This window comes from Phyllostomus hastatus, unplaced genomic scaffold (genome assembly GCF_019186645.2).
Source record: "Phyllostomus hastatus isolate PE091 unplaced genomic scaffold, TTU_PhHast_1.1 phas_scaffold_1674, whole genome shotgun sequence".
NCBI classification, from domain to species: domain Eukaryota; kingdom Metazoa; phylum Chordata; class Mammalia; order Chiroptera; family Phyllostomidae; genus Phyllostomus; species Phyllostomus hastatus.
Genome location: NW_025334011.1, coordinates 26,023,935 through 26,049,354, shown reverse-complemented (window position 1 = coordinate 26,049,354; position 25,420 = coordinate 26,023,935). Strand labels below are relative to the sequence as shown.

At 38.1% G+C, this 25,420-nt stretch overlaps 1 protein-coding gene across 3 annotated transcripts in view; it reads left to right on the top strand.

Moving 5' to 3' along the window:
* PRKCQ (protein kinase C theta) overlaps nt 1-25,420 on the top strand; it is a 123,319-nt gene that overhangs the window by 17,973 nt on the left and 79,926 nt on the right. The gene's annotated exons all lie outside the window — the stretch shown is intronic.

The window sequence follows — 25,420 nt, the reverse complement described above, 5'->3', positions numbered from 1 at the left end:
TCCCCCATTCTGTGATGGCACAGAATTCTAGTTCGGTAAATATTTTTCTGTTTAGCTTCAGTTTCAAAAGATTGCTTTATTCATCTGAATTCATATTGTCTGAAATAGAAATTCCTAAAAATATCTCTCATGTACACCATTTAGAAAGATGAGAGGTTTTATAACTAAGCTATGCAAATAGCCACTCTGCTTTCATGTCAATTAAAGGTGACATGAACAGATCTTTTCCTCTCATGGGGAGATTCAAATGAGTCCTTATAGAATTGGACTTGATTACTTTTAATGGAAATAATTTTTTCCCAATAAGAGTAAATTATAGTAAGAGATTTACTGGAAAAAACGTCTGATACTACAATCAGCTTCTAAATACAACTTCCCTTTTCACTTCCTGTGACTAAATACAACTTTCATTTTCATTTTCTTGGGAAAGAGCTGACAAACTTCCTGGAGATGAGTGAGATGTGCCTCTTCCTAGAGCAATATACAGTGGCCTTACCAGCTGTCTTCTAAATGGAGAACTCTAGCTAGAAATGTCAGCAGCCACAGCATTTCCCACTGACCTCCACATACTGCAGACGAAGCTATCAAAATGGAACTATTTTCCATACTGTTCCCTTCCCCAACCTTATCCCCCTCAAACATTCCAGTGCCCATTTATTCTCAGCTCCAAGCCCCATTGCTCTCCTAAAGCAACTGCTACAGAGTTTTCTCTCTTTGGAATAGTGATTCCTTCAGAAATCAATGTGGACTTCAGCACCGACTGACTTTGTTGCTTTGTGTGTGAGTCTTGTATCCTGAAGAGACTATATCTTTTTGAAGATAGTGTGTTTTCATCCGCATAATCATGAGATGTTAACATTTTACAGAGGAGGACATTGGACCAGAAAGGTGAATTGCATAAGGTCACACAGCAAAAAACGTGGTTGAACAGGCATGTAAGAGGACGGGGAGGGAGATGGATGTGTTCTTTCCCTAGAAATACTTGAATGAGCTTGGCCAGATTCTGTCACTGGGGCTCTGTTTTTTGCCACTTCCACAGCTAATTGCATCATCTTTTTGTCTGGGAGACCTTTCTCCACATAAGATGCAATTCTATAGCGTTAGTTACAGTTCAGTTTTAAAAATTATAATCACATTTCCAGTCTCCCAGAGATAACCCTGAGTTAAGTTTTAGGTGCTCAAAAAATATTTATTCACACTTTTACAGATTTTAAATTTTAGAGAGTAATTTGGCAATAAGTATGAAAGTGAAGACATGTATACACCAAAACCCACTTTACACAGATTCTAAAGAAACTCGCAAAATGTGCCCAAGGAGAAATATACAAGAATGTTCTTAACAGCATGGTTTATAAAAGAAAAAATAAGAACATCAACAAAAGAACAGATAAAGATTGTAATGCATTTATTTTAATAGAATACCAAGGAGCAGTTCTCAAATTGGAGTCCAAGGAACCCTGGAGATCCTCAAGACTAAGCGAATTCTCAGGTCAAAACTAATCTCATGGTATTATGAAGTCTTTCTTTATTTTTCCACTCTCATTCTGTACACTGGAGTTTTCCAGAGACCACATATTAGAATAGTGACAGACTGAAAGCAGAAAGAGATAATGAGAAGCCAGCTGTTTTCTGTTAAGCCAGGTATTAAAAAGATTTGCAAAAATGTAAAACAGTACACTTTCCTCATTATTTCTTTTGTTTTGAAAAATATTATTTATCAGAAAATATAGTATTACATACAATGGGTTTTTACTATTTTTCAGTTAATAAATAATTATTTTTAAATTTTTATGTGTTTTTTCTGATATGGCAAAGTTGATAGATTTAATCCATACAAACCAAAGCCTTTCGACATCCTCAATAATTTTTAAGAAAGGAAAGGAATCCTGAAACCAAAAAGTTTGAGAAACACTGATATAGAGCAATGAATGAATAAATTGAGACTACATGTATGAAAAAGAATGAATCTCACAAACATAATAAACACAGTTGTGGAAGAATATAAGCAATTTTTATATTGAGTTTTAAAACCACTAAAGTGTGTGTGTGTGTGTGTGTGTGTGTACATATCATGTATAAAAATGGTGGGAATAATAACTCCAAAGTCTGGACAGTAATTCTGTTGGTGGTATTGGGTGTCTGAAAGGTAATGAACTCAGCGGGAGGACAGTGGCAACTTCAAATATATGGATTAGGTGTTTTTTGTTTTAGGTTGGACTATTGGTATAAACATGTCCGTTAAGTTATTTATATTTTGTATACCTAAAATATTTTGTAATACAATTTAAAAACTAATATCTACATATAACTGAACAAACAAAAAAATTTTTAAGTTCTCAAAGGACTTAAATAGATATTTCTCCAAAGATAATATACAGATGGCCAAGAAATATATAAAAAGATGTTCAACATCACTAACCATTAGAAAAATGCAAATTAATATCACATGAAATTTGACCTCATACCCATTAGGATGGCTCCCATCAAAAAACAAAATAACTTTTGTTGAGGATGTGGAGAAATTGGAACCCTTGTACACCAATGTTGGGATTGTAAAATGGTACAGCCACTGCAGCAAACAATATGGAAATTCCTCAAAAGAAAAGTAAAAATAGAATTATGGTCTGACCTAACAGTCCCTCTAGTGGATATACATCCAAAAGAATTGAAAACAGTGTCTTACAACAGAATGGTGACTGCCAGGGGGAAGGGAGGGGCAGGTGGGAGAAGATAAATAGAGGACAAATGGTGATGAAAGGAGACTAGACTTTGGATGGTGAGTCCACAAGGCAATGAGCAGATGATGTATTGTAGAATTGTACACTCAAAAATTATACAATTTTATTGACAAATATAACCCTAATAAATTCAATAAAATAGAAAAGAAAGCAGTTTCTCAAAGAGGTATTTCATATCTATCTTCATAGCAGCGTTATCCCCAATAGCCAATAGGTGAAAACAACCCAAATAACCATTGATGGATGAATAGATAAACAAAATGTGGAATAAACATACAATAGAATATTATTCAGCTTTAAAAATAGAATTTTGACATATGCTATAACATGAATGAATCTTGAGGACATCACGCTAAGTGAAATAAACCAGTCACACACGCGCGCGCACACACACACACATGCGCGCGCGCACACACACACACAAATAAATACTGGTTGATCCCAGTTACACATGAGATATCAAAAGTAACCAAACTCATAGAAAGAGAAAATAGAATAGTTATTACCAGGGGCTGCAGGGAGGCAAAAAAAAGGGAAATTGTTGTTTAATGGATATAGAGTTTCAGTCTTGCACAATGAAAGTTCTGAAAGTCTGCACAACAGTGTGAATGTACTTAATAATACAGAATTCTACACTTAAAAATGGTTATGAGGGTAAATTTTATGTTTTTTATAAGTAAAAAAAAACTAATACCTAGAACAAGATATTTTCTCACCCAGAGCCTTTCAAATTCTTTGCTGTCACTCCAGTTACCATAAAAATAATAGGTTAACTGTATCTGAATTATCTATTTGAATTTCTTGCTCAGACTCCTTGCTTCAGTACAGTCTTTGACATTGGCTCACACTGGGCATTCTGCCCTTCCAGAATCCCTCTATTTCCTCTCACCTATCGAAATCCTACCCAAAGGAATTCTGATGACTCCCGCGGCAGGATGCTCAACCAAGTTGTGCTTTCTCCCTGATACAGCCCCAAACCATCCTAAGCCACTTGGATCCCTCCTGCCTTGAGGACCCAGCATACTCATTTTGTATGCAACCTATTGTCCATTACTCATTAGTCCCAGTCCTGTGTTTTGCTTCTTAATTTTTAGAGATATTTGATCACCCCAACTAGAACTTAGGCCCTTGGGAGACAGGATCAATGCAGATGGCTGCTTATGTGTGCCTACAACAAGTAAGCTTTGCACATAGCTGGCATGCAACAAATGTGAGTGAATGAATGAATAAATGAACAGAAAAATGGATGGATCAGTACAATGTTCAAGATGTAGCTAAAGTGAATGTGGTAAGAATGCCTTCTCAGAGCCACTACTCCTCTGGTTTCCCAATGCTTTACTTCGGTTCCTTGCATCAGGCCCCATATTTCCTCCCAACAGCCCCATTTTGCTTTATCTGAAGAGGTACCCCATCCCCATTGGAGAGAGGGTGAGGCAGTTCTTACTTCCCTACCTTGTTCACACTGCTACCCCATTTCTACTGTCCTTTTGTTTTTAATGGGTTTACTATTAATCAATACATAAAAACAGACAGCAGGTAACAAAAATAATAAACACCAGGACTTGTACACCAGCAAAACAGTAATGCCTTGTATTTGATGTTAGACATCTCTGAGCTCAATTCCTCACTCCACTCACTAGCAGTATGCCCTTGGACAATTTAAATTGTCCCTTTTTTAAATTGTGATAAAATATACATAGCATAAAATGTACCATCTTAACCATTTTTAAGTGTACAGTTCAGTGGCATTAAGTACATTCACATCCTTTTGCTACGATCACCACCATCCATCTCCAGAATTCTTTCATCTTCCCAAACAAAAGCTTTGTGCCCATTAAACAATAACTCCCCTGCCCCCTCTAAAACCCTCGGTAACCACTATGTATTCTACTTTCCGTCTCTGTGAAGTTGAGTATCCTCCGACTCGAACATAAATGGAATCGTATGGTATTTGTCCTTTTGTGACTGGCTTATTTCACTCAGTATAAGGTCCACAAGGTGCATCCATGTTATAGCATGTGTCAGAATTTTGTTCCATTTGGGATGCTGAACACCACTCTACTTGAACCTTTTAGACCTCAGTGGCCTCCTCTGTAAACTGCTGTGAGGACTTTAGGCCATGAAAAATGGTGCCACGATAGATACGAATTCGGGTTCCTTCACTTCTCTGTCTAAATCCTAACGTTCATGAAGACCACATGCAAGAAATATGCCTTTCTCATTTCCCTAGTTCCTGATTTGCATTTTAGTGAGTTTGCCATAAGTATTATGGTTAATTGAACTGAAAAATATCCTTATTTAGTAAATTAGAGATCTGCTCCGAGGGTCCCAGCATTATAAAAGCGATCATCTGTTTCACAATTCCTGATACTCCTTCCCCCCATAGATTAATAACATAAGGGAAATAATAGCAGACCCCTGTCACTTAGGAAAACAAAGTTGATATAATCCATTAAGCAAATGGATATCTAATAGCTTAGGTAAGAAAGGAGGTTGAACAGTGAACTAATAAATTCAGATACTGGGGGCTGAATCAAACCACAAGTAAAGTCCCAGTTTTCATTTATCTTAATTTGAAATTGTCCTTTGGCCTAAATTAATTAGAGGTAATCACTGTGGAGTTAATTATAGTCATGCTCCTTGCTGTTACCAATATAGTCTGTGGTTACTGCACCGTTAAAATGGGCAAATCGGTACTTTAGTTGACAGTGTGACTTGGTCCTTAAAGAGGCAAATCTGATAAAGAACCTCTAGTGATGTTGATTTTAGTGGAAACATAAAGCCGTCCATGAACTTGCCAGAATGGATGTAAAGTGGCAGGCATTAAACTCAAAACTGACTCTGTGACAGTTTAACTTCTATCAGATCGATTTCCCCACTGGTAAAATTTCTGTAAAAAAATCTACTTCACACTCTTTTTGATTCTTAAAACATTGTTTTTCCCAACCTCTCTCTCTATAGCTACCCCAGAGTAGCTATAGTATATAGTGATTTAATTCATACATTATTTAGCTTGAGAATTTCTGTTTTTCTTTGGTATGAAAGAATGTAGTAAGAGTATGCTCAGGGAGAAAAGTCAAGTTATTTTTGAAATCCTACATTCTATAAAATGAATCTTGCCTATCTAAATTGAGAAAGTAATGAGCTTAAGTTCATTATGTAGAAAATAATGTCAAGTCTATTTATTTTATTATCTCTTAGGAAAAATTAGACTGGTGGGATTTTGTGAATATTTATTAGGCACCGAAAACAAAACAGCTTTCCCAAACTGCTATAAGTAAATGTGTCATCTTCCATAAAAAAAAATAGGCTTCTGAATGTTTTAGAAACATACACTACAAATCTCAAGGAGACCAACCCCACCATAACTTATTGGAAAATAAAGGAATATTTTATTTATGGTATACTAAACCCAGAAAGCAAAATAATGTGTAGGTCCTACACAGTTGGGAGTTTGTTAAAAAATAGAGGAAAAGCAAGACATAATATTATAAAAAGAAATATCATACCATCATTTTCTTACCAGGGTCTCACCTGTAAGAGCTATGCAGGGCTTTCCCAAAGGACAGAATGGCTTAGCAATTAGGCACCAGTTGCTTTGCAGACAAATACAATAAGCTAGACCCCCTGGTAGGGGAAGTGTGGGGTGCAAAAGTACCTCAGATCTTTCCATCACTCCTGCACAAAACAATATAATACAACTTAATGGAGCACTGATATTTTTACTGTCTTGCCTTTGTCCCAAAACATACAGATTATTGTGACTTCTTTGTATTTCAAACAAATTATAAGAAAAGTTAGTGGAAGTCTAGAATAGTTACATTGCTTAATTATGTTTGATTAATTTGATGGTATATAAAGTAATTTAAATAGTTAAAAATAGGTTATGTAGGACCACCCACCTTTAAAAATAGAAACTGGCTGTCTTGTAATGGAAAGGATCTCAGATACAGAATCCTTCCCTTTTTAGCTATGAATCCTTGTATAAGATGTTTAACCTTTTTGCCTAGGTTCTTTATCTGTAAAGTGGGGATGACAATTTCTACCTTGCAGAGCTATTGTGGATGTTTTTATTGTAAAGATGGGTATAAAGCAATGCAGTGTTCAACCAATAGTAGCTAATCATATTTCTAACTTGTATTTCCACGTTAAGTATCTGCAACCGACACATTTAAACACATCCCCTTGAGACCTGAAATAGTCATGGTATAGAACTTTGCAAAACCCTAACCAAAATACGTTTCCCAAAGATAAATTTTAGTCTATCACTTCCTTGTGAAATTTAACACATATTCCAAATTAATCAGGGATGAGTGGTAGATTGAATTAATGAGGTTTCCAATTTACCACAGTAAGATAAATGATATAATCAATTTTACTTACCTGAGGGGAAAATGGCAAACTCCTTTGAAGCTACATGCAAACTATCTGAAAAAATGTGTAACCAACCCTCTGAGTATTAAGGGGGCTAGAGATGACTCCTTCCCTTCCCATAACGCTCTGTGGTTTCCAGTCCTGACAACTGCCTACACAAAGCATAAGTCAAACAAGATCACTGTTAGGGGTGAGTTTATTTCATCATCAATGACAGTGTTTAAGTGTCTGGAGGTGTGTGTTTGCTTTTCTAATGTAACCACAAAATAGCGGTTAGTTTCTCTCTAATAGCTTAAGGGTGGCAGAAGTTGCTGTTAAGATGATATATGAACTCTTAATCTGAGAATGAACTTGGTAAGTTTAGTCATGACAGACCTAGTGCTTACTTTTTCCTCTCACCTTTTCCCACCAGCATCCTTCCCCTTTTCGTTTTTTCTCCTCCACTTGGAGACAGAAAGAAACCAGAGCAGGCTCAGCAGAAAGTGTGAGGAAGCATGTGCCATGCTGACTGTACTTCAGATGCGTGGGCTCCACCCATGTGACTTTTTCTTCTTTTCTTTTTAAAAGTAAACACAGCAGGATGTGCGCATACCAAGTACTGAGCACACAGAAATAGGGGAACTGCGGGGCTAAGGAACAACTTCAAAGGACCGTGGCAGGAGCTGGTTGCCTCCCTGCCAGGCATTTAAAGGGCTGCGCTCTCCCTGGGAGGGAGAGTTGACTTCCGAGCACTTGGCTTCTCTCAGAGGCCTGCCGAAGGAACTCTAGGTAGGGAAAGGACACGTTGGTAGTGGGGTTTCACTCTAGCTTTGAGACTTTCTGAACCCAAGCAGAAAAAAGAAAGCTTTATTTTCAAAAAATAGAAAAAGAAACCTTTATGTTAGTTTGTTCAGAGGAAACAATGAAAAGAATATGAACTTGACTTTGAAATACCTTACACCTTATGAATTCATGTGTGTGTGTGTGTGTGTGTGTGTGTATATATATATATATGAATGATGTAGGTAGTCTTTATGACCTCCATTCTTCTTAGATAAGGAATATGAAGCACAAATCAGATGAGTGACCTTTACCATCATATTCAATGTTAAGCTGATCTCCTGACTTCCTAGTACGTGCCCCATGTGCTACAGCCTAACAGCACAAGGTGGGTGGCAAAATGTGCTGCCAATCCAGATGCCGAATTCTGCTCCAGTCTCAGAGTGAGAACAGTTAGCTCTGAAACTGTACACGCCGGGCTATTCACATCTCATGGCTTCGATCAGTGCTGCTGTAGTCACGTTTCACCGCTTCCACTAAAATGCAAGTGTTCGAGGGTTAAATACCGATAATCCGTGCTCACTGAGTATTCATTGTGTGAATGTTATTATTGAACAGACCAGTGCCGTGTTATTCCCCTGATATCAGAATGCATGGCTATTTCTTTAAGATGGCAGCTTTCTGTCTGCAAATGCATTGCTGTCAGCAAAATGGTGACCACAGCTAGCAAGCCTAGAAGCCATCATGCACCATACGGTGTTGGGACCAAAATAGACAGCAGGGATTAACCTCTACCCCCCTCATTGTATAGGCAACGAAGATGAGACCCACAGAGATGAAATAATTTGCCCAAATTTTGCCAAGTTTACCCAGTGCCTCCTTGAACTTTGTGTGGCCCTCCTCATTCTTAGTGAGAATGCAAGAACAGGCCACAGTTAGAACCATGCACAGCCCAGGCTCCTGCCTCTGCCAGAGGATCAAGGGGCATGTCGACAAGGTGTGGCTGCTTTCCTGGGCCTTAACATTAACAAGGCAGAAATGTCCATGGGCTCAGCATTTTAATAAGTTCACGCAGAAATCAGATACTATCTAGAGAGTTTGGGGAAATCATTTGAATTTTGAATATGAATTAATTTTGGAGAAAAGAGCTAATAGTAGATATTACTTCATATGGAAAAGAGAAGGGTTGGAGGTGAGTTTACTATGCAGCATCAATATAAGAAGGATAATTAAAAAGAGCCCAAAGTAGCAGTTTTCTAGTCTTCACTTAAAAGAGAGAAAAAGACTTGTAATATAGCAGGAAATTTTTGTATAGTTGTTTTAAAAAAGATAAAAAGTAATCATCAGCAGGATTCAGCATAGGCTTACTAGGTTTCATACCAAACTCACCTAATTTCCATCTTTTTATAGCTACCAGACTAATGAAATACTAGTGAGAGAGCATTTTGATTTCAATAAAATATTTAGAACAACACTTCTGTTAAAAACATAAAAAATATCCCTGGCTTGGGTGGCTCAGTGGATTGGGCACCAGACTGCGAACCAAAGAGTCACTGGTTCAATTCCTAGTCAGTGCACATGCCTGGGTTGCAGGCCAGGTCCCTGGTAGGGGGCACATGAGAGGCAACCACACATTGATGTTTCCCTCTCTCCCTCCCTTCCCTTCTCTCTAAAAATAAATAAATAAAATATTTTTAAAACATAAAAAATAACTAGCTGGTGAAATGAATAACTAATTCACTTCAAATTCAAGAAAGAGGGGTCTTTACTGGCAGGTGATAGGAGGCTGTACTCGATTCTGCCCTAGTCATCAGCATTTGTAGGAATAAATGTCCTGAGTGAAGACTTAGAAGTCAGGCCAAACTGACAGCTGACCACATAAAACTAGAGGGGTTCAGAGAAGGCAGAGTCAAAATGATCACATGACAGGAAAAGTAGGCCAACATCAATCTGAGAACTAACTTTGTTAAAAGCCTTCATTTAGATCCAACAACCTAACTAGTCAAGGGCAGGAAAATATGGCTTTAGAACATTCTAATGAAGAGGATTCAGGAATTTTAGTTAAGACTTCCATATGAGGTAAGAGGAGAATGCAGCTTCCACTAAAGTCAGTTTATTCATAGCCTGCATTGATGGATCTTCAGAGGATCCCAGAACACTATCCTCTGTTGATCTGACAATATCTGGAGATTATTGATTATTCCAGACATATTTTAAAAGCACATCGTAACACAGAAAAAGATGCTCAGCATCACTAGTCATTAAGAAGATGCAACTCAAAACAATAATGGGATATACTTCACACCCATTAGGATAGCTACTAGCAGAAAGACAGAAAATAAGAGTTATGGAGAAATTGGGCCCTTTGTGCATTACTGGTAGGAAGGAAAAATGGTACAGTTGCTATGGAAATCAGTATGATGGCCCCTCAAAAAGTTAAACAGAATTACCATATAATCCAGCAATTCTACTCCTTGGTATACACCCAAAAGAATTGAGAGCAGAGACTCAGATATTTGTATACCAGTGTTCATAACAGCATCATTAGGAATAGCCAAAAGATGTAAACAACCTAAGTACCCATTGACTGATGGATGGTAAACAAAATATGGGCCATACATACAATGGAAAGTGATTTGGCCATAAAAGTAATGTAATTCTGAAAGATGTTGAATTTTGATAATATTAAGGAAAAATAAGCCATACACCAAATGACAAATGTGTGATTCCACTTAAGTGAGATACCTAGACTGGCAAACTTCTTAGAGACAAAAAGTTGAACGATGGCTGCCGAGGGCTAGGAAGAGGACAGGGGGGAGACATTGCTTAATGGACACAGAGTTTATTTGCAAAGACAAAAGGTTCTGGAGATGGATGGTAGTGATATTTGCATAATACAAACATATTTAGAATGGTAAATTTTATATATTTTTACCATGATAAAAACTTCATTAAATGTTAGTTGATTATCCTGGCAATTACAACAAAAGCATAGGTGGTAGGAATGTAAAATGGTGCAGTTGCTGTGGAAAACTGCATTGTGACCCCTCAAAAACTTAAACATAGAATTACTGTGTAATCCAGCAATTCCACTCCTAAGTATATACCCAAATGCATGGAAAGCAGAGACTCAGATACTTTTTTAAGACCTCATCCAAGGATATGTTTATTGATTTTAGAAAGAGAGGAAGGGGAGAGAGAGAAACATTGATGTGAGAGAGAAACATCAGTTGCCTCCCATATGCACCCCTTAAATATATCAAACCCACAACCTATTGGTGTATGGGATGATGCTCTGACCAACTGAACCACCCAGCCAGGGCGAGACACTCAGATACTCTGAAAAACTTCATTGTGTCCCTGCAAAGGTGATCAAGACCAGGTACCTAGAAACTCTGACAAAGAAAAGATAACTAAAGGAACTGAGGGTATTTACTACCAGGAAGAAAAGGCAGAGAAGCATGTCAGCTGCCCTTGAAAAGGCTCTCCTGTGGCAGAGGCCGTACACTTATTCAACTTATTGAGAGTAACCTTGGGGACAGAACCAGGATCAATGAGGGATATGATATCCAGGGAGATAAATTTCAGTACAGGAAAAGAGTCTCTAAACAATTAGAACTATATTTAGCATTTTCCAATGGAACGACTTCTATAACATGTTTCTTCTCTCTCTGCTAAGAGGTCACTCCAATTAGAATGCTTCTACGTCCAGTCAGAAACCAGCCCTGCTTCCCTAGCTTACCAGAGGCCCAGCAAGAAAATAACTGGAATTGGTTGCAGTCAGTTGGGCCAGACTTGCATACCATTTCCTGCTGCCCCCAAAGTCACCCACCTCTGGACCCCAGTCACAACAGCCCCAGCAGTTGGACACATGGGCCTTCAGTGTAGAGGAGCTACTCCTTGAGAACCTCAGATGAGAGGTGTCTCAGCCAGATCCTGGGGGAAGCTGGCAGGAGCCTCAGTCCCATTCTCACTGCTCCTGGAGACCATGTTCATCCTAGAGAGCAATGGGGCAGGAAAGCAAAACCCCTGCCTTCCTCTCTTTCTTCCTACTTGCCTGAAGGCCAGATGTTCTGTTTCTGTCCCTTGTCTTTTTATTCCCATTGCATCACCAGGGCAGAAGCACTGAGTGCAGAGGGCCCAGAGGAGGAAGTGTTGGGGAGAGGTGGCACCCACTGTGGAGGAGGAAGCAGAAAAAGGCAGTACTGATCCTGCTATCCTTGACCCAGGTCTGCCCAGACAAGAAGTGTGGCTTCAATTATTGTGGGGAGCAGCTAAGGTGAAAGTGTCCTTTGAGAGCCCTAGAGAAACGTTAGATGAAAAATACCTTTTAATCGTTGTCTCTGCAGTCGAGACCAGCTGCAGAGAACTCAATGGGAACCCAAAGGTTTCTTGACAAAGATGTCAATATAACTCACTCAGTCAGATATAATTAAAAACAATTGCTAACAGAACAGAACTTAGCTTATAGGAGATGAAAGACCTGTGCATGCTTTCTGAATGCTCTGAGGAAGGAAAAGAACTAATTTATAGCCAAGAACTCCCAGGTTAGCATCTGTGGCACTTGAGTTCCAGTCCCTACCCCACTGTAATTAGTTGTGTGACCTTGGACAAATGTCTTCTCCTCCCTGAACCTGTTTATCTATCTGTAACATACAGTAAGAGTATCAACTTGGATATGTCACAAGACTGTGGCATTAAAATGAAGGAAACATATGTGAAAGCACCTTGAATAAATGTCAGATTTTGTTATTCCTCATTCTCACTTATTTCCCTAAGAGGTAAAATGAAGTACAGATTAACAAACTAGATTATTGCTTTCAATTCTTTTTCAAGCAAGATGAAATGTTAGTTTTAAAAAATACACAAAAGAAAGAAAGAAAAAGAATGTCCACCTTCCCAACAGCCACTCACAAATGCCCACAGAGAAGACCAGTTCTCACTTATCACTGAGCCTCTTGGTTGGGAGAAATCAGGATGAGGGGCAGGTGTTTCTAAGGTATTGCAGGTTTTTGTTTTGTTTCAGGAGGAAGAGGTTGTGTCCCCATAGTTCATTTTCTTTGTTCTTGCAGCCCAAGTACAGGACAGAGGTGCTAGGTACACTATGCATTTCCTTCTGCTTTCTCTCCCAAAGTTCTTACTCTGGACAAACAAAATTTAAATTTCAAATTCTTAAACCTCAGGAAAATATCTGTGCCCAGAAGATGGTTCAAGTCTGTTTTGTGCTGTCAGTTGTTGGGAGGGAACAGGACACTGAGATTGCCCATTTGGTTGCCATTGTCACGTTCTCTTTTTTACCCCCCGTGAGTAGGATGATGAGAATTGGCTGGTCAGTCTGGAGGAGGGGAGGAAGGGGAGAGTAATGAGGCACAGGAAGAGAAGAACTTTTTATAGTATAATAGTGAAATTCTATTTTGTTATGAAGATAATTCTCTATCATTCAGAAAACTCACAAAATAATCTTAATAACTCACTAAAAACTCACCAAGCAAAATCAAAACTTGGCATTTGCAACAGACAGATCCCATTGCCAAGTGTTGTTTTCTTTTTTGTTTTTGTGGGTTTTTTTGTTTTTTATCATGCTTTTCTTTGAAGAACCAAAGTTTTAAATCTCTTCACATTTTATGAGTATATGGGGAATATAGAAAAGCCCACTTTGGTACATGAATAATGAGCATTTGCTTAGGTTCTTCCACTAAATAAATGCCTGGCTACTGCATTTGAGGCTGATATACCCCTCAAAATAAACAGAAATAGTATACCTCATGAATATTAAGTCTGAGTAGGGCAAGGGTCTAACATCTCATGGTTTGAAAGGTCTTTCAGAGTAAGCAGTACTGATATTCTATGCATTTGTTCAACTCACATTGCTACTGAGTGAAAGCCACAATGGCAAAATTTAGGCACAGTGGAGAGATGAATGAATAAGGACCTAGAAAATGTGGGGCCTAATAACATTTTGCCACTAAATGGATGGATAACTTTGACCACCTACCTGCCTTTAACTTCTCTAAGCCTCAGTTTGCTTATGTGCTATGTGAGAGTACAGATCACTTATTCACTAAGAGTCCTTTCTGCTTTCAAAAACAAAAGAAAGAACAGATCAACTACCTGGTTCACTAAGTTATTCATTCATTATTAATTATCCATTTACTTATTCAAAAAACACTTATTGCGAACTAAAACAGAGAGCAAACAACCTGAATAACCAACTAAAGACTAGCTGAAGAGAAATCACATAACCAAAGATTTATAGAAGAAGCCACATGAAGACTGGTAGGAAGTGTGAAGATGCAAAAAGGGCTGGCCCTGCTGCCATGGGCAGCAGCTGAGAATCCAGAGGGATATCTCAGCTGCAAAGGACTGAGGAGCATGAGTTCTCAACCCCAAGCCAAGCTCCTCAACCCAGAGCACCAGAGCAGGAAATAGACACCAATATAACATGTGGCTCTGAAAATCAGTGAGGATTCTGTCTGCTAAAGAGGTAGCAGTCAGCTAGACACACATGCTCCCTCTTAAAGGGTCAATACACAAAATCTCATTTGCAGTCACCCACCCTAGGATCTGATGGAGAGAGGACAGAGCAGACTAGAGTCGTGTGAAAAGAGACTGGGATTTGTGGCTCTGAGGAGAGAGCTAAAGGGACAGCTACCAGGATCCCAGTGCTGAGTCCCTCTCCCACAACACATATGCCATCTTTCTTGCATGGAGCACTCCCCTCCATATGGCATCAACCCGGGAGAAAACAATAGCCCCACCCTTTGGGCTCTCTCTTGCCCCAACCTGAGAAGCTTGCTCTCTGCTGAGGAGTCACCTGCCTGAGCTAGGGAGTAGAGGTCTGGACAGACTCATAAGGTGTCAGTAGCTGAGTTGTGTGGCTTCGGGGCAGGGACCATTCCCCCTACTTTCCTGTGAAATTGGTACCTCCACCTCACAGGAGATCTCTAGCACTACTCCCTGAGCTCCTGGTGACCACACCCTCCAGAATCCTGGTGGTTCTACCATGCTGTGTTCTGGGAAGAATCTGGGACTGACTGAGTTGTGTGTCTCTGGAGTGGGGGATTCCATCATCTTCTCTCCAGCCTGACTAGCACTTCCATATCACACAAGGTCCTCTATCCCCTCCCCCTGACTCCCAGGGGCCCCATCCTGCTAAGACTGGCCTCCTAGCAGAATCTGGGAGAGACTGAGTTGTGTTGCAACAGGACAGAGGTCATTTTCCCATCACACTGCAGACCATTGCATCACCCTCCCTTCACAATGCCAATTTTTTATCTATTTGGGCCTCATAAACTCTGCTCACCACATCCTGATGATTTCCTGAGACCTGCTCCACCACAAGTGTGCAAGCACCCAGCAGGTGGCAGTTAGGCTTGGTATACCCTGGGACATTTGCTGAGTGGCCTCAGATCCAGCACTGGCACTGAGTTTGAACCTATATTGATCTGGTGACCACTCATCCCTACCTGGTGATTCACTGAAAACCTGCCTCATGCAACTTGAGTTCTGCCAGAGGCTCTTTTCAGGGACTGAGCCTAACAGGCAGCTGTCACATGAAGGCAGGCAGAAGTGGACCCCAGGGTGACTTGGGTGCTAATAAACACCAGCCTTGGTGCACAGCTTGGTTTTTCCCATGTACACCCAAGCCCAGAAGAGGCAACCACAAACCACGGACCACTTTGTAGCTCCAAACAGGTTGTCCAGGAAAAGTCACAGGCAGGGTCTGACATTGGCCTAAACCAAAATCCTTCCAAAGATGCCACAGAACAAACACACCTGGTGATCAGCTTCAGACAACACCAGAGCAGGATCCAATGAGCTTCACAAGAAGCATATCCAAAGGAAGATCTCAGCAGGCACCAGACCCTGCTGAGCCAAGTTCAACTTCCTGTGGTAAGCACCTGAACAGCAATTCGTACACTATGGTAGGGGATGATCCTCACAGTCAGCCAGCCTGAGAGTCAGCCCCACACACGAATGGGCAATAGCATTTAAAACTCAATTCCAACAGGAAGGCCCACCTAACCCACATGAGGGACATTCCTAGAGCTCCCAGCTCACCTGATTAATGAGACTGCATAACTGCAACCCACAGGATACCTACTACATAAGGCCCACTATCAAGACTGGGAAGTCAAGTGGATCATCCTAATACATAGAAACAAACACAAAAGGAAGCCAGAATGGGGAGGAGACAAAGAAATATATCCCAAATAAAAGAATGAGAGAAATCTTCAGAAAAAGAGTGAAATGAAATGGGGGCAGGCAATTTATCAGATACAGAGTTCAAAAAAAAGAGGGTTATAAGGATGTTTAAAGAACTTAGTGAGAATTACAAGAGCATGAAAAATAGCATAGAAACCATTGAAAAGAATCAGTCATAAATGAAGAATAAAATATCTGAAATGCAGAATACACTAGAATGAATAAACAGTAGGTTGGATGAAACAGAGGACTGCTTCAGGAATTTGGAAGACAAAGTAGCAGAAAATACCCAAACAGAGCATCAAAAAGAAAAAAGAATTTTAAAAAATGAGGGTAATTTAAAGGACTTTTGAGATAACATAAAGCATAACAACATGCACATCATTGTGGTACCAGAAGGAAAAGAGAGTGAGAAAGGAATCAAGATCTTATTTGAAGAAATAATGACTGAAAACTTCCCTAACCTGGTGAAGAAAAATACACACAAGTCCAGGAAGTACAGAGAGTCCAAAGCAAGATGAACCCAAAGAGGACCGCACCAAGACACATCATAATTAAAATGGCAAAGGTTAAATAAAAGAATGGTAAAAGCAGCAAGAGAAAGATAGTAAGTTTCCTACAGGAGCTCCCATAGACTGTCAGCCGATTTCTGAACAGAGCCATTTCTTGCCAGAAGTAATTGGCCTGAAATTGTCAATATTCAAAGTGATGAAAAGCAAGGACCTACTATCAAGACTACTTTACCCAGAAAGGCTCATTTAAAATTGAGGGAGAAATAAAGAGCTTCCCAGACAAGAAAACGCTAAAGGAGTTTGTTACCACCAAACCAGTATTACAAGAAATGTTAATGTGTCTTGAAGAAGAAGAAGAAGGAGAAGAACATATTAAAAAATAAAATGGCAATAAACAAGTACCTAATAATAATCACATTAAATGTAAATAGCTTAAATGTTCCAATCAAAAGACAGAGGTAACTGAATGAGTAAGAAAATAAAACCCATATGTATGATGACTACAAGAGACCCACCACAGAACAAAAGATACACACAAATTAAAGGTAAAGGAATGAAAAATGATACTTAATACAAATGGAAATTTTTTAAAAGGTGAGGTACTAATACTTATATCAGACAAAATAGACTTTAAAACTAAGGCTATAGTAAGAGACAAGGAAGGACACTATGTAATGATAAAGGGAAGAATCCAAAAAAAGACTATAACCTTTGCAAACATTTATGTACCCAATGTAGGAGCACCTAGATATGTAAAGTAAATCTGATGGACATAAAAGGAGAGATTGATGCTGAAACAGTCATCGTGGGGGATTTTAACATCCCATTAACATCAATGGATAGATCTTCCAGACAGAAAATGAACGAGGAAACAGAAACCTTAAATGAAACACTGGATCAGATGGATTTAATTGACAGCTTCAGAGCATTTCATCACAAAGCAGTAGAATATACATTCTTTTCAAGCACACAAGGAACATTTTCTAGGATAGACCACATGTTAGGACACAAAACAAGTCTCAATGAATTTAAGAAGATTAAAATCATAAAACATCTTCTCTTACCATAGTGGTATAAAACAGGAGTCAATCACAAGAAAAACTGAAAAGCACAAAGAGACATGGAGGCTAAATAACATGTTATTTAACAATGAATGTGTTAACAATGAGATCAAGGAAGAAATAAAAAATACATTGAAACAAATGAATATGAGAACGCAACAGCCCAAAAATATATGGGACACAGCGAAAGCAGTCCTAAGACGGAAGTTCATAGCATTCAAGGCCTATTTTAAGAAATAAGAAAAATCACAATAAACAATCTAATTTTACACATAAAGGAACTAGAAAAGGAAAACAGACAAAACCCAAAGTGAATAGAAGGAAGGAAATAATAAAGTTCAGAGCAGAAATAAATGAAAGAGTCTAAAAAAAAATACAAAAGATCGGTGAAACCAAGGCCCTGTTCTTTGAAAAGGTCGATAAGATTAACAAACCTTTAACCAGACTCATCATGAAAAAAAGAGAGAGGACCCAAATAAATAAAATCAGAAATGAAAGAGAAGTAACAACTGATACCAAAGAAATAGAAAGGATTATAAGAAACTATTATGAATAAACTATATGCCAACAAATTGGACAACCTGGATGAAATGGATAAATTCCTAGACACATACAATCTTCCAAAACTGAACCAGGAAGACTCAGAAAATCTGAATAGACAGACTATACGTAGTGAAATTGAAGCAGTAATCAAAAAAATCCCAACAAACAAAAGTCCTGAGTCAGATGGCTTCACAGTTGCATTTTACCAAACATTCAAAGAGAAATAAGACCTTTCTCAAACTATTTAAAAATATCCAAGTGGAGGAAAGACTCCCAAGCTCATTTAACAAGACCAGCATTATCCTAATTCCAAAACCAGATAAAGGCACTAGAAAGAAAGAAAATTATAGGCCAATATCCCTGATGAACATAGATGCTGAAATACTCAACAAAATGTTAGCAAACCAGATCCAGCAATACATTGAAAAAATCAGCCCTAGCCAGTGTGGGTCACTTGGTTGGGTGTTGTCCTGCACACCAAAAGGTTGTGAACTTGGTTCCTGGTCAGAGTACCCTCCAAGGTTACAGGTTCAGTCCCCAGTCAGGGCATGTATGAAAGGCAACCAATCAATGTTTCTCTCTCACGTCAATGTTTTCCTCCCTCTCTTTTCCCTCTATTCCCCTCTCTAAAATCAGTAAGCGTGTCGGTGGGTAAGAGTTTAAAGAAAAATTCATGTGCCATGATCAAGTGGGATTTAGTCCCGGAATGCAATGTTGGTAAGATTGGTAGAATATCAACAAATCAGTAAATGTAATACCCAAAATAAATAAAATGAAGGATAAAGAAATCACATAATCATATCAATAGCAGCAGAAAAAGCATTTGATAAAATCTAGTACCCACTCATTCATGATAAAAACTCTCAGTAAAGTGGGAATAGAAGGAACATACTTCAATATAATAAAGGCCATATATGACAAACCCACAGCCAAAATCATACTCAATGGGCAAAAACTAAAAGCATTTTCCAAATTGGAAATGAAGAAGCAAAACTGTCATTATTTTCAGATGTCATGATACCATATATAGAGAACCTAAAGATTCCACAAAAAAACTGCTGGAACTGACCAATTCATTCAGTAAAGTAGCAGCTACAAAATAAATACAGAAATCAATTGCATTTGTATACACCAATAATGAACTATCAGAAAAAGAAACTATAAAAACAAACCCATTTATAATTACCTAAAATTAAATAAAATACCTAGGAACAAGTTTAACCACAGATATAAAAGACCTGTACTGGGAAAATTAGAAGACACTGAAGAAAGAAATTGAAGAAGATACAAATAAGTGGAAGCATATACCATGTTCATGAATAGGAAGAATTAATATCATTAAAATATCCATACTACCCAAAGCAATCTATTGATTCAATGAAATTCCTACAAGATACCAATGGTGTATTTCACAGAACTAGAACAAAAACTCCAAAAATTTATATGGAACCACAAAAGCCCCCAAATAGCCACAGCAATCTTGAGAAAGAAAAACAAAGTTGGAGGAATTTCAGTACCAGATATCAAAATATATTTCAAGTCCACAATAAACAAAACAGCATGGTACTGACGTAAAAATAGATATATAGATCAATAAGAAAAACAAAGACCCCAGAAATAAACCCTGCCTTTATGGTCAATTAATGTTTGACAAAGGAGGAAAGAACATACCAGGGTAAATATAGTCTATTCAAAAAATGTTGTTGGGAAAATTGGACAGATATATGCCAAAAAAGAAAAATGAAATTAGACCACCTTCTTACACCATACACAAGGGCAAACTCAAACTGGATTCAAGACTTATATGTTAGACATGAAACCACAAAAATCCTGGAAGAACATACAGGCAGCAAAATCTTGAACACTTCTTGTAGCAATATTTTTTCTGATATATCTTCTTGGGCAAGGGAAACAAAAGAAAAAATGGACAAATGGTGCTACATCAATAAATGAGAAGATAACCTCCAGAATGGGTGAACATATTCACAGATACATCTGATAAGGGGTTAATATCCAAAATTTATAAAGAACTTACAAAACTCAACGCCAAAAAACAAAAAAATAATTCTAATTAAAAAGTGGTCAAAGGACCTGAATAGACACTTCTCCAAAGACATACAGATGGCCAACAGACAGATGAAAAGATACTCAATATCTCTAATTATCAGAGAAATGCCAATTAAAACCACAATAAGATATTGCCTCACACCTGTCTAAATGGCTATCACCAATAAATCAACAAACAAGTTGGTGAGGATGTGGAGAAAAGGGAATACTTGTGCACTGTTGGTGGGAATGCAAATTGGTGCAGCCACTGTGGAAAGCAGTATGGAGTTACTTCAAAAAATTAAAGATTCAACTGCCTTATGACCCAGCAATTCTAGCTCTGGGGATATATCCCAAGTAATCCTAAACACTAATTCAAGAGAATATATGCACCCCTATGTTCATTGCAGTGTTATTTATAATAGCCAAGATATGGATACAGCCCAAGTGCCCATCCACAGATGAGTAAATAAAAAAGCTGTGGTACATTTACACAATGGAATACTACTCAGCTGTAAAAAAGAAGGAAATCTTACCTTTTGCGACAGCATGGGTGGACCTGGAGAGTATTATATTAAGTGAAATAAGCCAGTCTGAGAAAGGCAAGTACTATATGGTTTCACGTATATGTGGAATCTAATGAGCAACATAAACTAACAAACAAGACAGAAACAGACTCATAAGATACAGAGAACAGACTGACAACTCTCAGAGGGGAGGGTGATTGTGAGGCTGGGTGAAAAAGGTGAAGGGATTAAGCAAAAACAACTCTCTGAAAGATGTTACTACTGTCTCCTGATTGTACAACTGAGAAAACTGAGGCACAAGCAAGGTGCACAATTTGCTCAATATCACACAGCTAATGAATAACACCTGCATTTGAACCCAAGCTATCTAATTTCAGACCATGCGCATAACCAGGAGTCCATTCGCAACATGTGTCACTTGCAAAGCAGGACTTACAAGTTACAGCCTAAAAATGGCTCTCTGGTTTTCCATTTAGAGACAAAAATATAAAAATTATTCAGGACAATTAGTTTTTATAAGAATAACATAAAAATAATTTCAAACAGGTGATGAATGTTTTGATATAAAATTAAATTTCTTTTTTTAAAATATTTTCTCTTTTTTAAGATCTTATTTATTTTTAGAGAAGGAAGGGAGGGAGATAGAGAGAGAGAGAAACATCAATGTGTGGTTGCTGGGGGTTATGGCCTGCAACCCAGGCATGTGCCCTGGCTGGGAATCGAACCTGCGACACTTTGGTTCGCAGCCCACACTCAATCCACTGATCTATGCCAGCCAGGGCTTAAAATTAAATTTCAATTTACATGTAAATATGTGCTTGTGGATCAAATGTTTTCTTGTATATTCAAGCTTCAATTGAAATATGAGAAAGTAAGGTAAATAAGAGTAAAAATGTATACAGGTGATTATTAAACTGGCTTAAAATAAACATTGTCACAGAAATTTCATATTCTATTTTTACCACATAAAAAATTGTATGCATTGCACAGAAGAAAACCTCATAGACACAGACAACAGTATGGTGATTACCAAGAGGGAAGGGGTAGTAGCGGAAGGCAGAAGAGGGTAGAGGGCGATAAATGGTGGTGGGAGAACTGAGGCATCGAGAGGCAATGTAACTTAGCCGAGGTCACACTGATTGGTGGGTGAAGTGATGCAGCTGGGATTGGAACTCGGGCCTTTTTAAATCCAGAGTAAATTTAGAAATTAGAAAAAATAGTGACTCAACCCCATGCCCTAAAACTTAAAATCTCTATTTCTACCTGTATGACTAGATATTATAACATAAGGTTTTTTTATGTTATTGGTTTCATAATTATTTTTAAGAGTGTATAATGTTCTAGTAATTTTTCCATAAATTAACAATTCCCTGTTCTGAAAAGTGGGTTGCTTTTCTTTCATTATTTGCTTTTTTTTGCTATTATAAATAATATTTCAGCAACTATCTTATTCATATAATTTTTTCATGTTTTGGATTACATCTATAGAATAGATTCTCAGACATGGGATTATTGAGTAAAAGGGTATGAATATTTTAATGGTGCTTGGTATATGTTGATAAATTGCTTTCTATCAACACTCTATATAAGAATACCAGCTTAATTTTGTCCATTCCACCAATGAGAGTATCATTAAAAAAAATAAGTAAAAGAGATGATTTTTTGTAATTTTGCAATTTAATTGTTGTTCTATTACAATTGTCCCAATTTTCCTCCATTGTTCTCCCCTGCCCTGCCCACCTCTCCTCCCACAGACAATCCTCACCCTGTTGTCCATGTCCATGGGTCCTTTATACATGTTCCTTGACTAGACCTTCTTTCCTCCCTTATCCCCGTCCCCTCTGGTCACTGTCAGTCTGTTCATATTTTTCCATACTCCTGTTTCTATTTTGCTCATTTGTTTGTTTTGTTCATTAGGTTCCTCTTATAGGTGAGATCATATGGTATTTGTCTTTCACCACCTGGCTTATTTCACTTAGCATAATGCTTTCCAGTTCTAGCCATGCTGTCACAAATGTAGGAGTTCCTTCTTTCTTTCTGCTGGGTAGTATTCCATTGTGTAACAGTTTTTTGATCCACTCATTTACTGATGGGCACTTAGGCTGTTTCCAGCACTTGGCTACTGTAAATAACACTGCTATGAACATTGGGGTGCATAGGTTCTTTTGAATTGGTGTTTCAGGGTTCTTAGAGTGTAATCCCAGCAGTGGAATTGTTGAATCAAAAGGCAGTTTCATTTTTAGTTTTTTGAGGAAATTCCATCCTGTTTTCCACAGTGGCTGCACCAGTCTGCATTCCCACCAACAGTGCACTAGGGTTCCCTTTTCTCCACAGCCTCACTAGTGCTTGTTGTTTGTTCATTTATTAATGATGGCCATTCTGACCAGTGTGAAGTGGTATCTCATTGAGGTTTTAATTTGCATTTCTGTGATGGCTAGTGATGCTGAGCATTCCTTCATAAATCTCCGGGCCCTTTGTGTCTTCCATTTCTTTTAATCTAGTTAGACTGGACATTTATTTCACAAATTTGTTTACAAGTTGTACTTTCTCTTTTGCTCATTTCTCTATTAGGAACTTAATGTCTTTTTAAATTTTTGCTAATTTATATGGCTTTTTAATAAGATTTACTGGCCATATTTGCACCATTTTTCCCAGACTACTGTATACCTTTTTAAAATGAGTTTTTAGAAACATGCAGCCATTTAACATTTTTACATATCCAAATCTGTGCATTTTTTTCTAATTCTTCTTAATCCTCTTTTAAGGGCTTTTTCCTTCTAGTTTTTACCCTGATGGGTGTTGTAAAACTGAATTTAAACCGACTTTTAAAATAATGCTGAATAGGTTTTCTGATATCATTTATGAGAAATCTTTGTTTTCTAATATTTTATAATTTTACCCTTTATGTAGTGTCAGCTTTTCTATGTTAAAAGATATTTCTGGATTATCTGTTTTATTTGTAGAAACTAACTATTCCTGCGCCATTATCACCTTGTATTAATTTTGTTGTTTTTTTTGACATGTAGAGAGAATGAGTTATATGGAATAATATTGGCTCAGAATAAAGTTTTGGTTAATAGCGTGGGCTGTGGAGGCAGAAAAAAATGGTGACGGAAGGAAACTTGACTTGGGGTGGCAAACACACAATATGAATATAATGCAAATTCATTATATATATATTCATTATATATATACTTGTATTATAGAATTGTACACCTGAAATGTGTCTAATTTTATTAACCAATGTCACCTCAACAGAGTCAGTAATAAATAAATAAATAATAAACAAGCAAGCAAACACTTGTTGTGAGCATATTACATATCACTCACAGTGCCACTCATGACCCCAAATGAGAAGAGAGTATGGAAAAGAGAGAGACACGTTTTCCCAAGTCACCATGTTCCCTTCTCATTGTGGGGCTAGAATTCTCTAACTGGGGGCAAGTGATGACAGACAGCGAGGAGTGGTAAGGGAATTCTCTTGGCATCACTGCATTTCACATATTTATTCAAAACAAGGTTTTTCAGCCTCAGCACTGTTGGCATGTTTGTTGCAGGGAGCCGTCCTATGCATTGCAGATTGTGTGGCAGTACTACTGACTCTGACCTACTACGTGCCAGTGGCACCCTCCGTCTCCATTTGCAAAAACCACAAATACCTCCAGACATTGCCAAATGTCCCGTGGAGGCAGGGTCACTCTAAATGAGAAGCAAGTGCTGGGCACTTTGCTAGATGCTGAGCAAATAAAGGTGAAAAAGACATAGGCCTGGCCTTGTGCCTTGATTTGAGCACTGTGCTTCTCAAAGTTCAGGGTGTAGCGAGTCTTGGGGAAGGTCTGTTAAAACTCGGGCTGCTGACTATATGCAGCATAGGATACACAGTCAGTAATATAGTAATAACTATGAATGGTGTCAGATGGCCTCTAGACTTAGCAGGGTGATCACTTCATAAGGTATATAAATGTCTAATCACTATGCTGTATACCTAAAATTAATATTATATGTCAGCTGTAATTGAAAAATATAAATAAATAAATAAATAAATAAATAAATAAATACTAGGATCACTGAGCCCGCCCCTTGGTTTCTCACTCAGTGAGTCAGGGTGGGGATGGAGGATTTGCCTTTCTAAAGAGTTCCCAGCTGATGCCCTCCAGGAGCTGAGCTAGTGGGTTCCCGTCTTGGTGGTGATGACGGTCTCACTGTAGCTGTGGCTGAGAATACAGATGTTCTCTTCTCATGCAATAAAACTAGTTTCCCTGAGGATCACAATCATTTGTGGTTTTTAAATTGAGAAATTAGACTTAAAATGGGCTACTAAACCCACAGTAAATCTAAACTATCTCAGGAAGAAAAACAGAGGCTCTCATAAGCTAGAACAGCCATGTTCAACCTTTTTCATCTCATAGCTCACATAAAATAATTACTAAAATTCTGCAGCACACCAAAAAATACATTTCTTGTCAATCTGACAAAAAGTAGGTATAATTTTGATTCATTCACACTGAACAGTTGTTGTATTGGCTATTGTCATTTTTTTAATTTGACAATCTAAGAGAAAAGAGGTCAGTGCCCTAACTAAATAGTCAGGTATTGCATGTTTTAAAAATTCTTGCAGCACACAGGTTGAAAATCACTGAGCTGGAACAACAAAA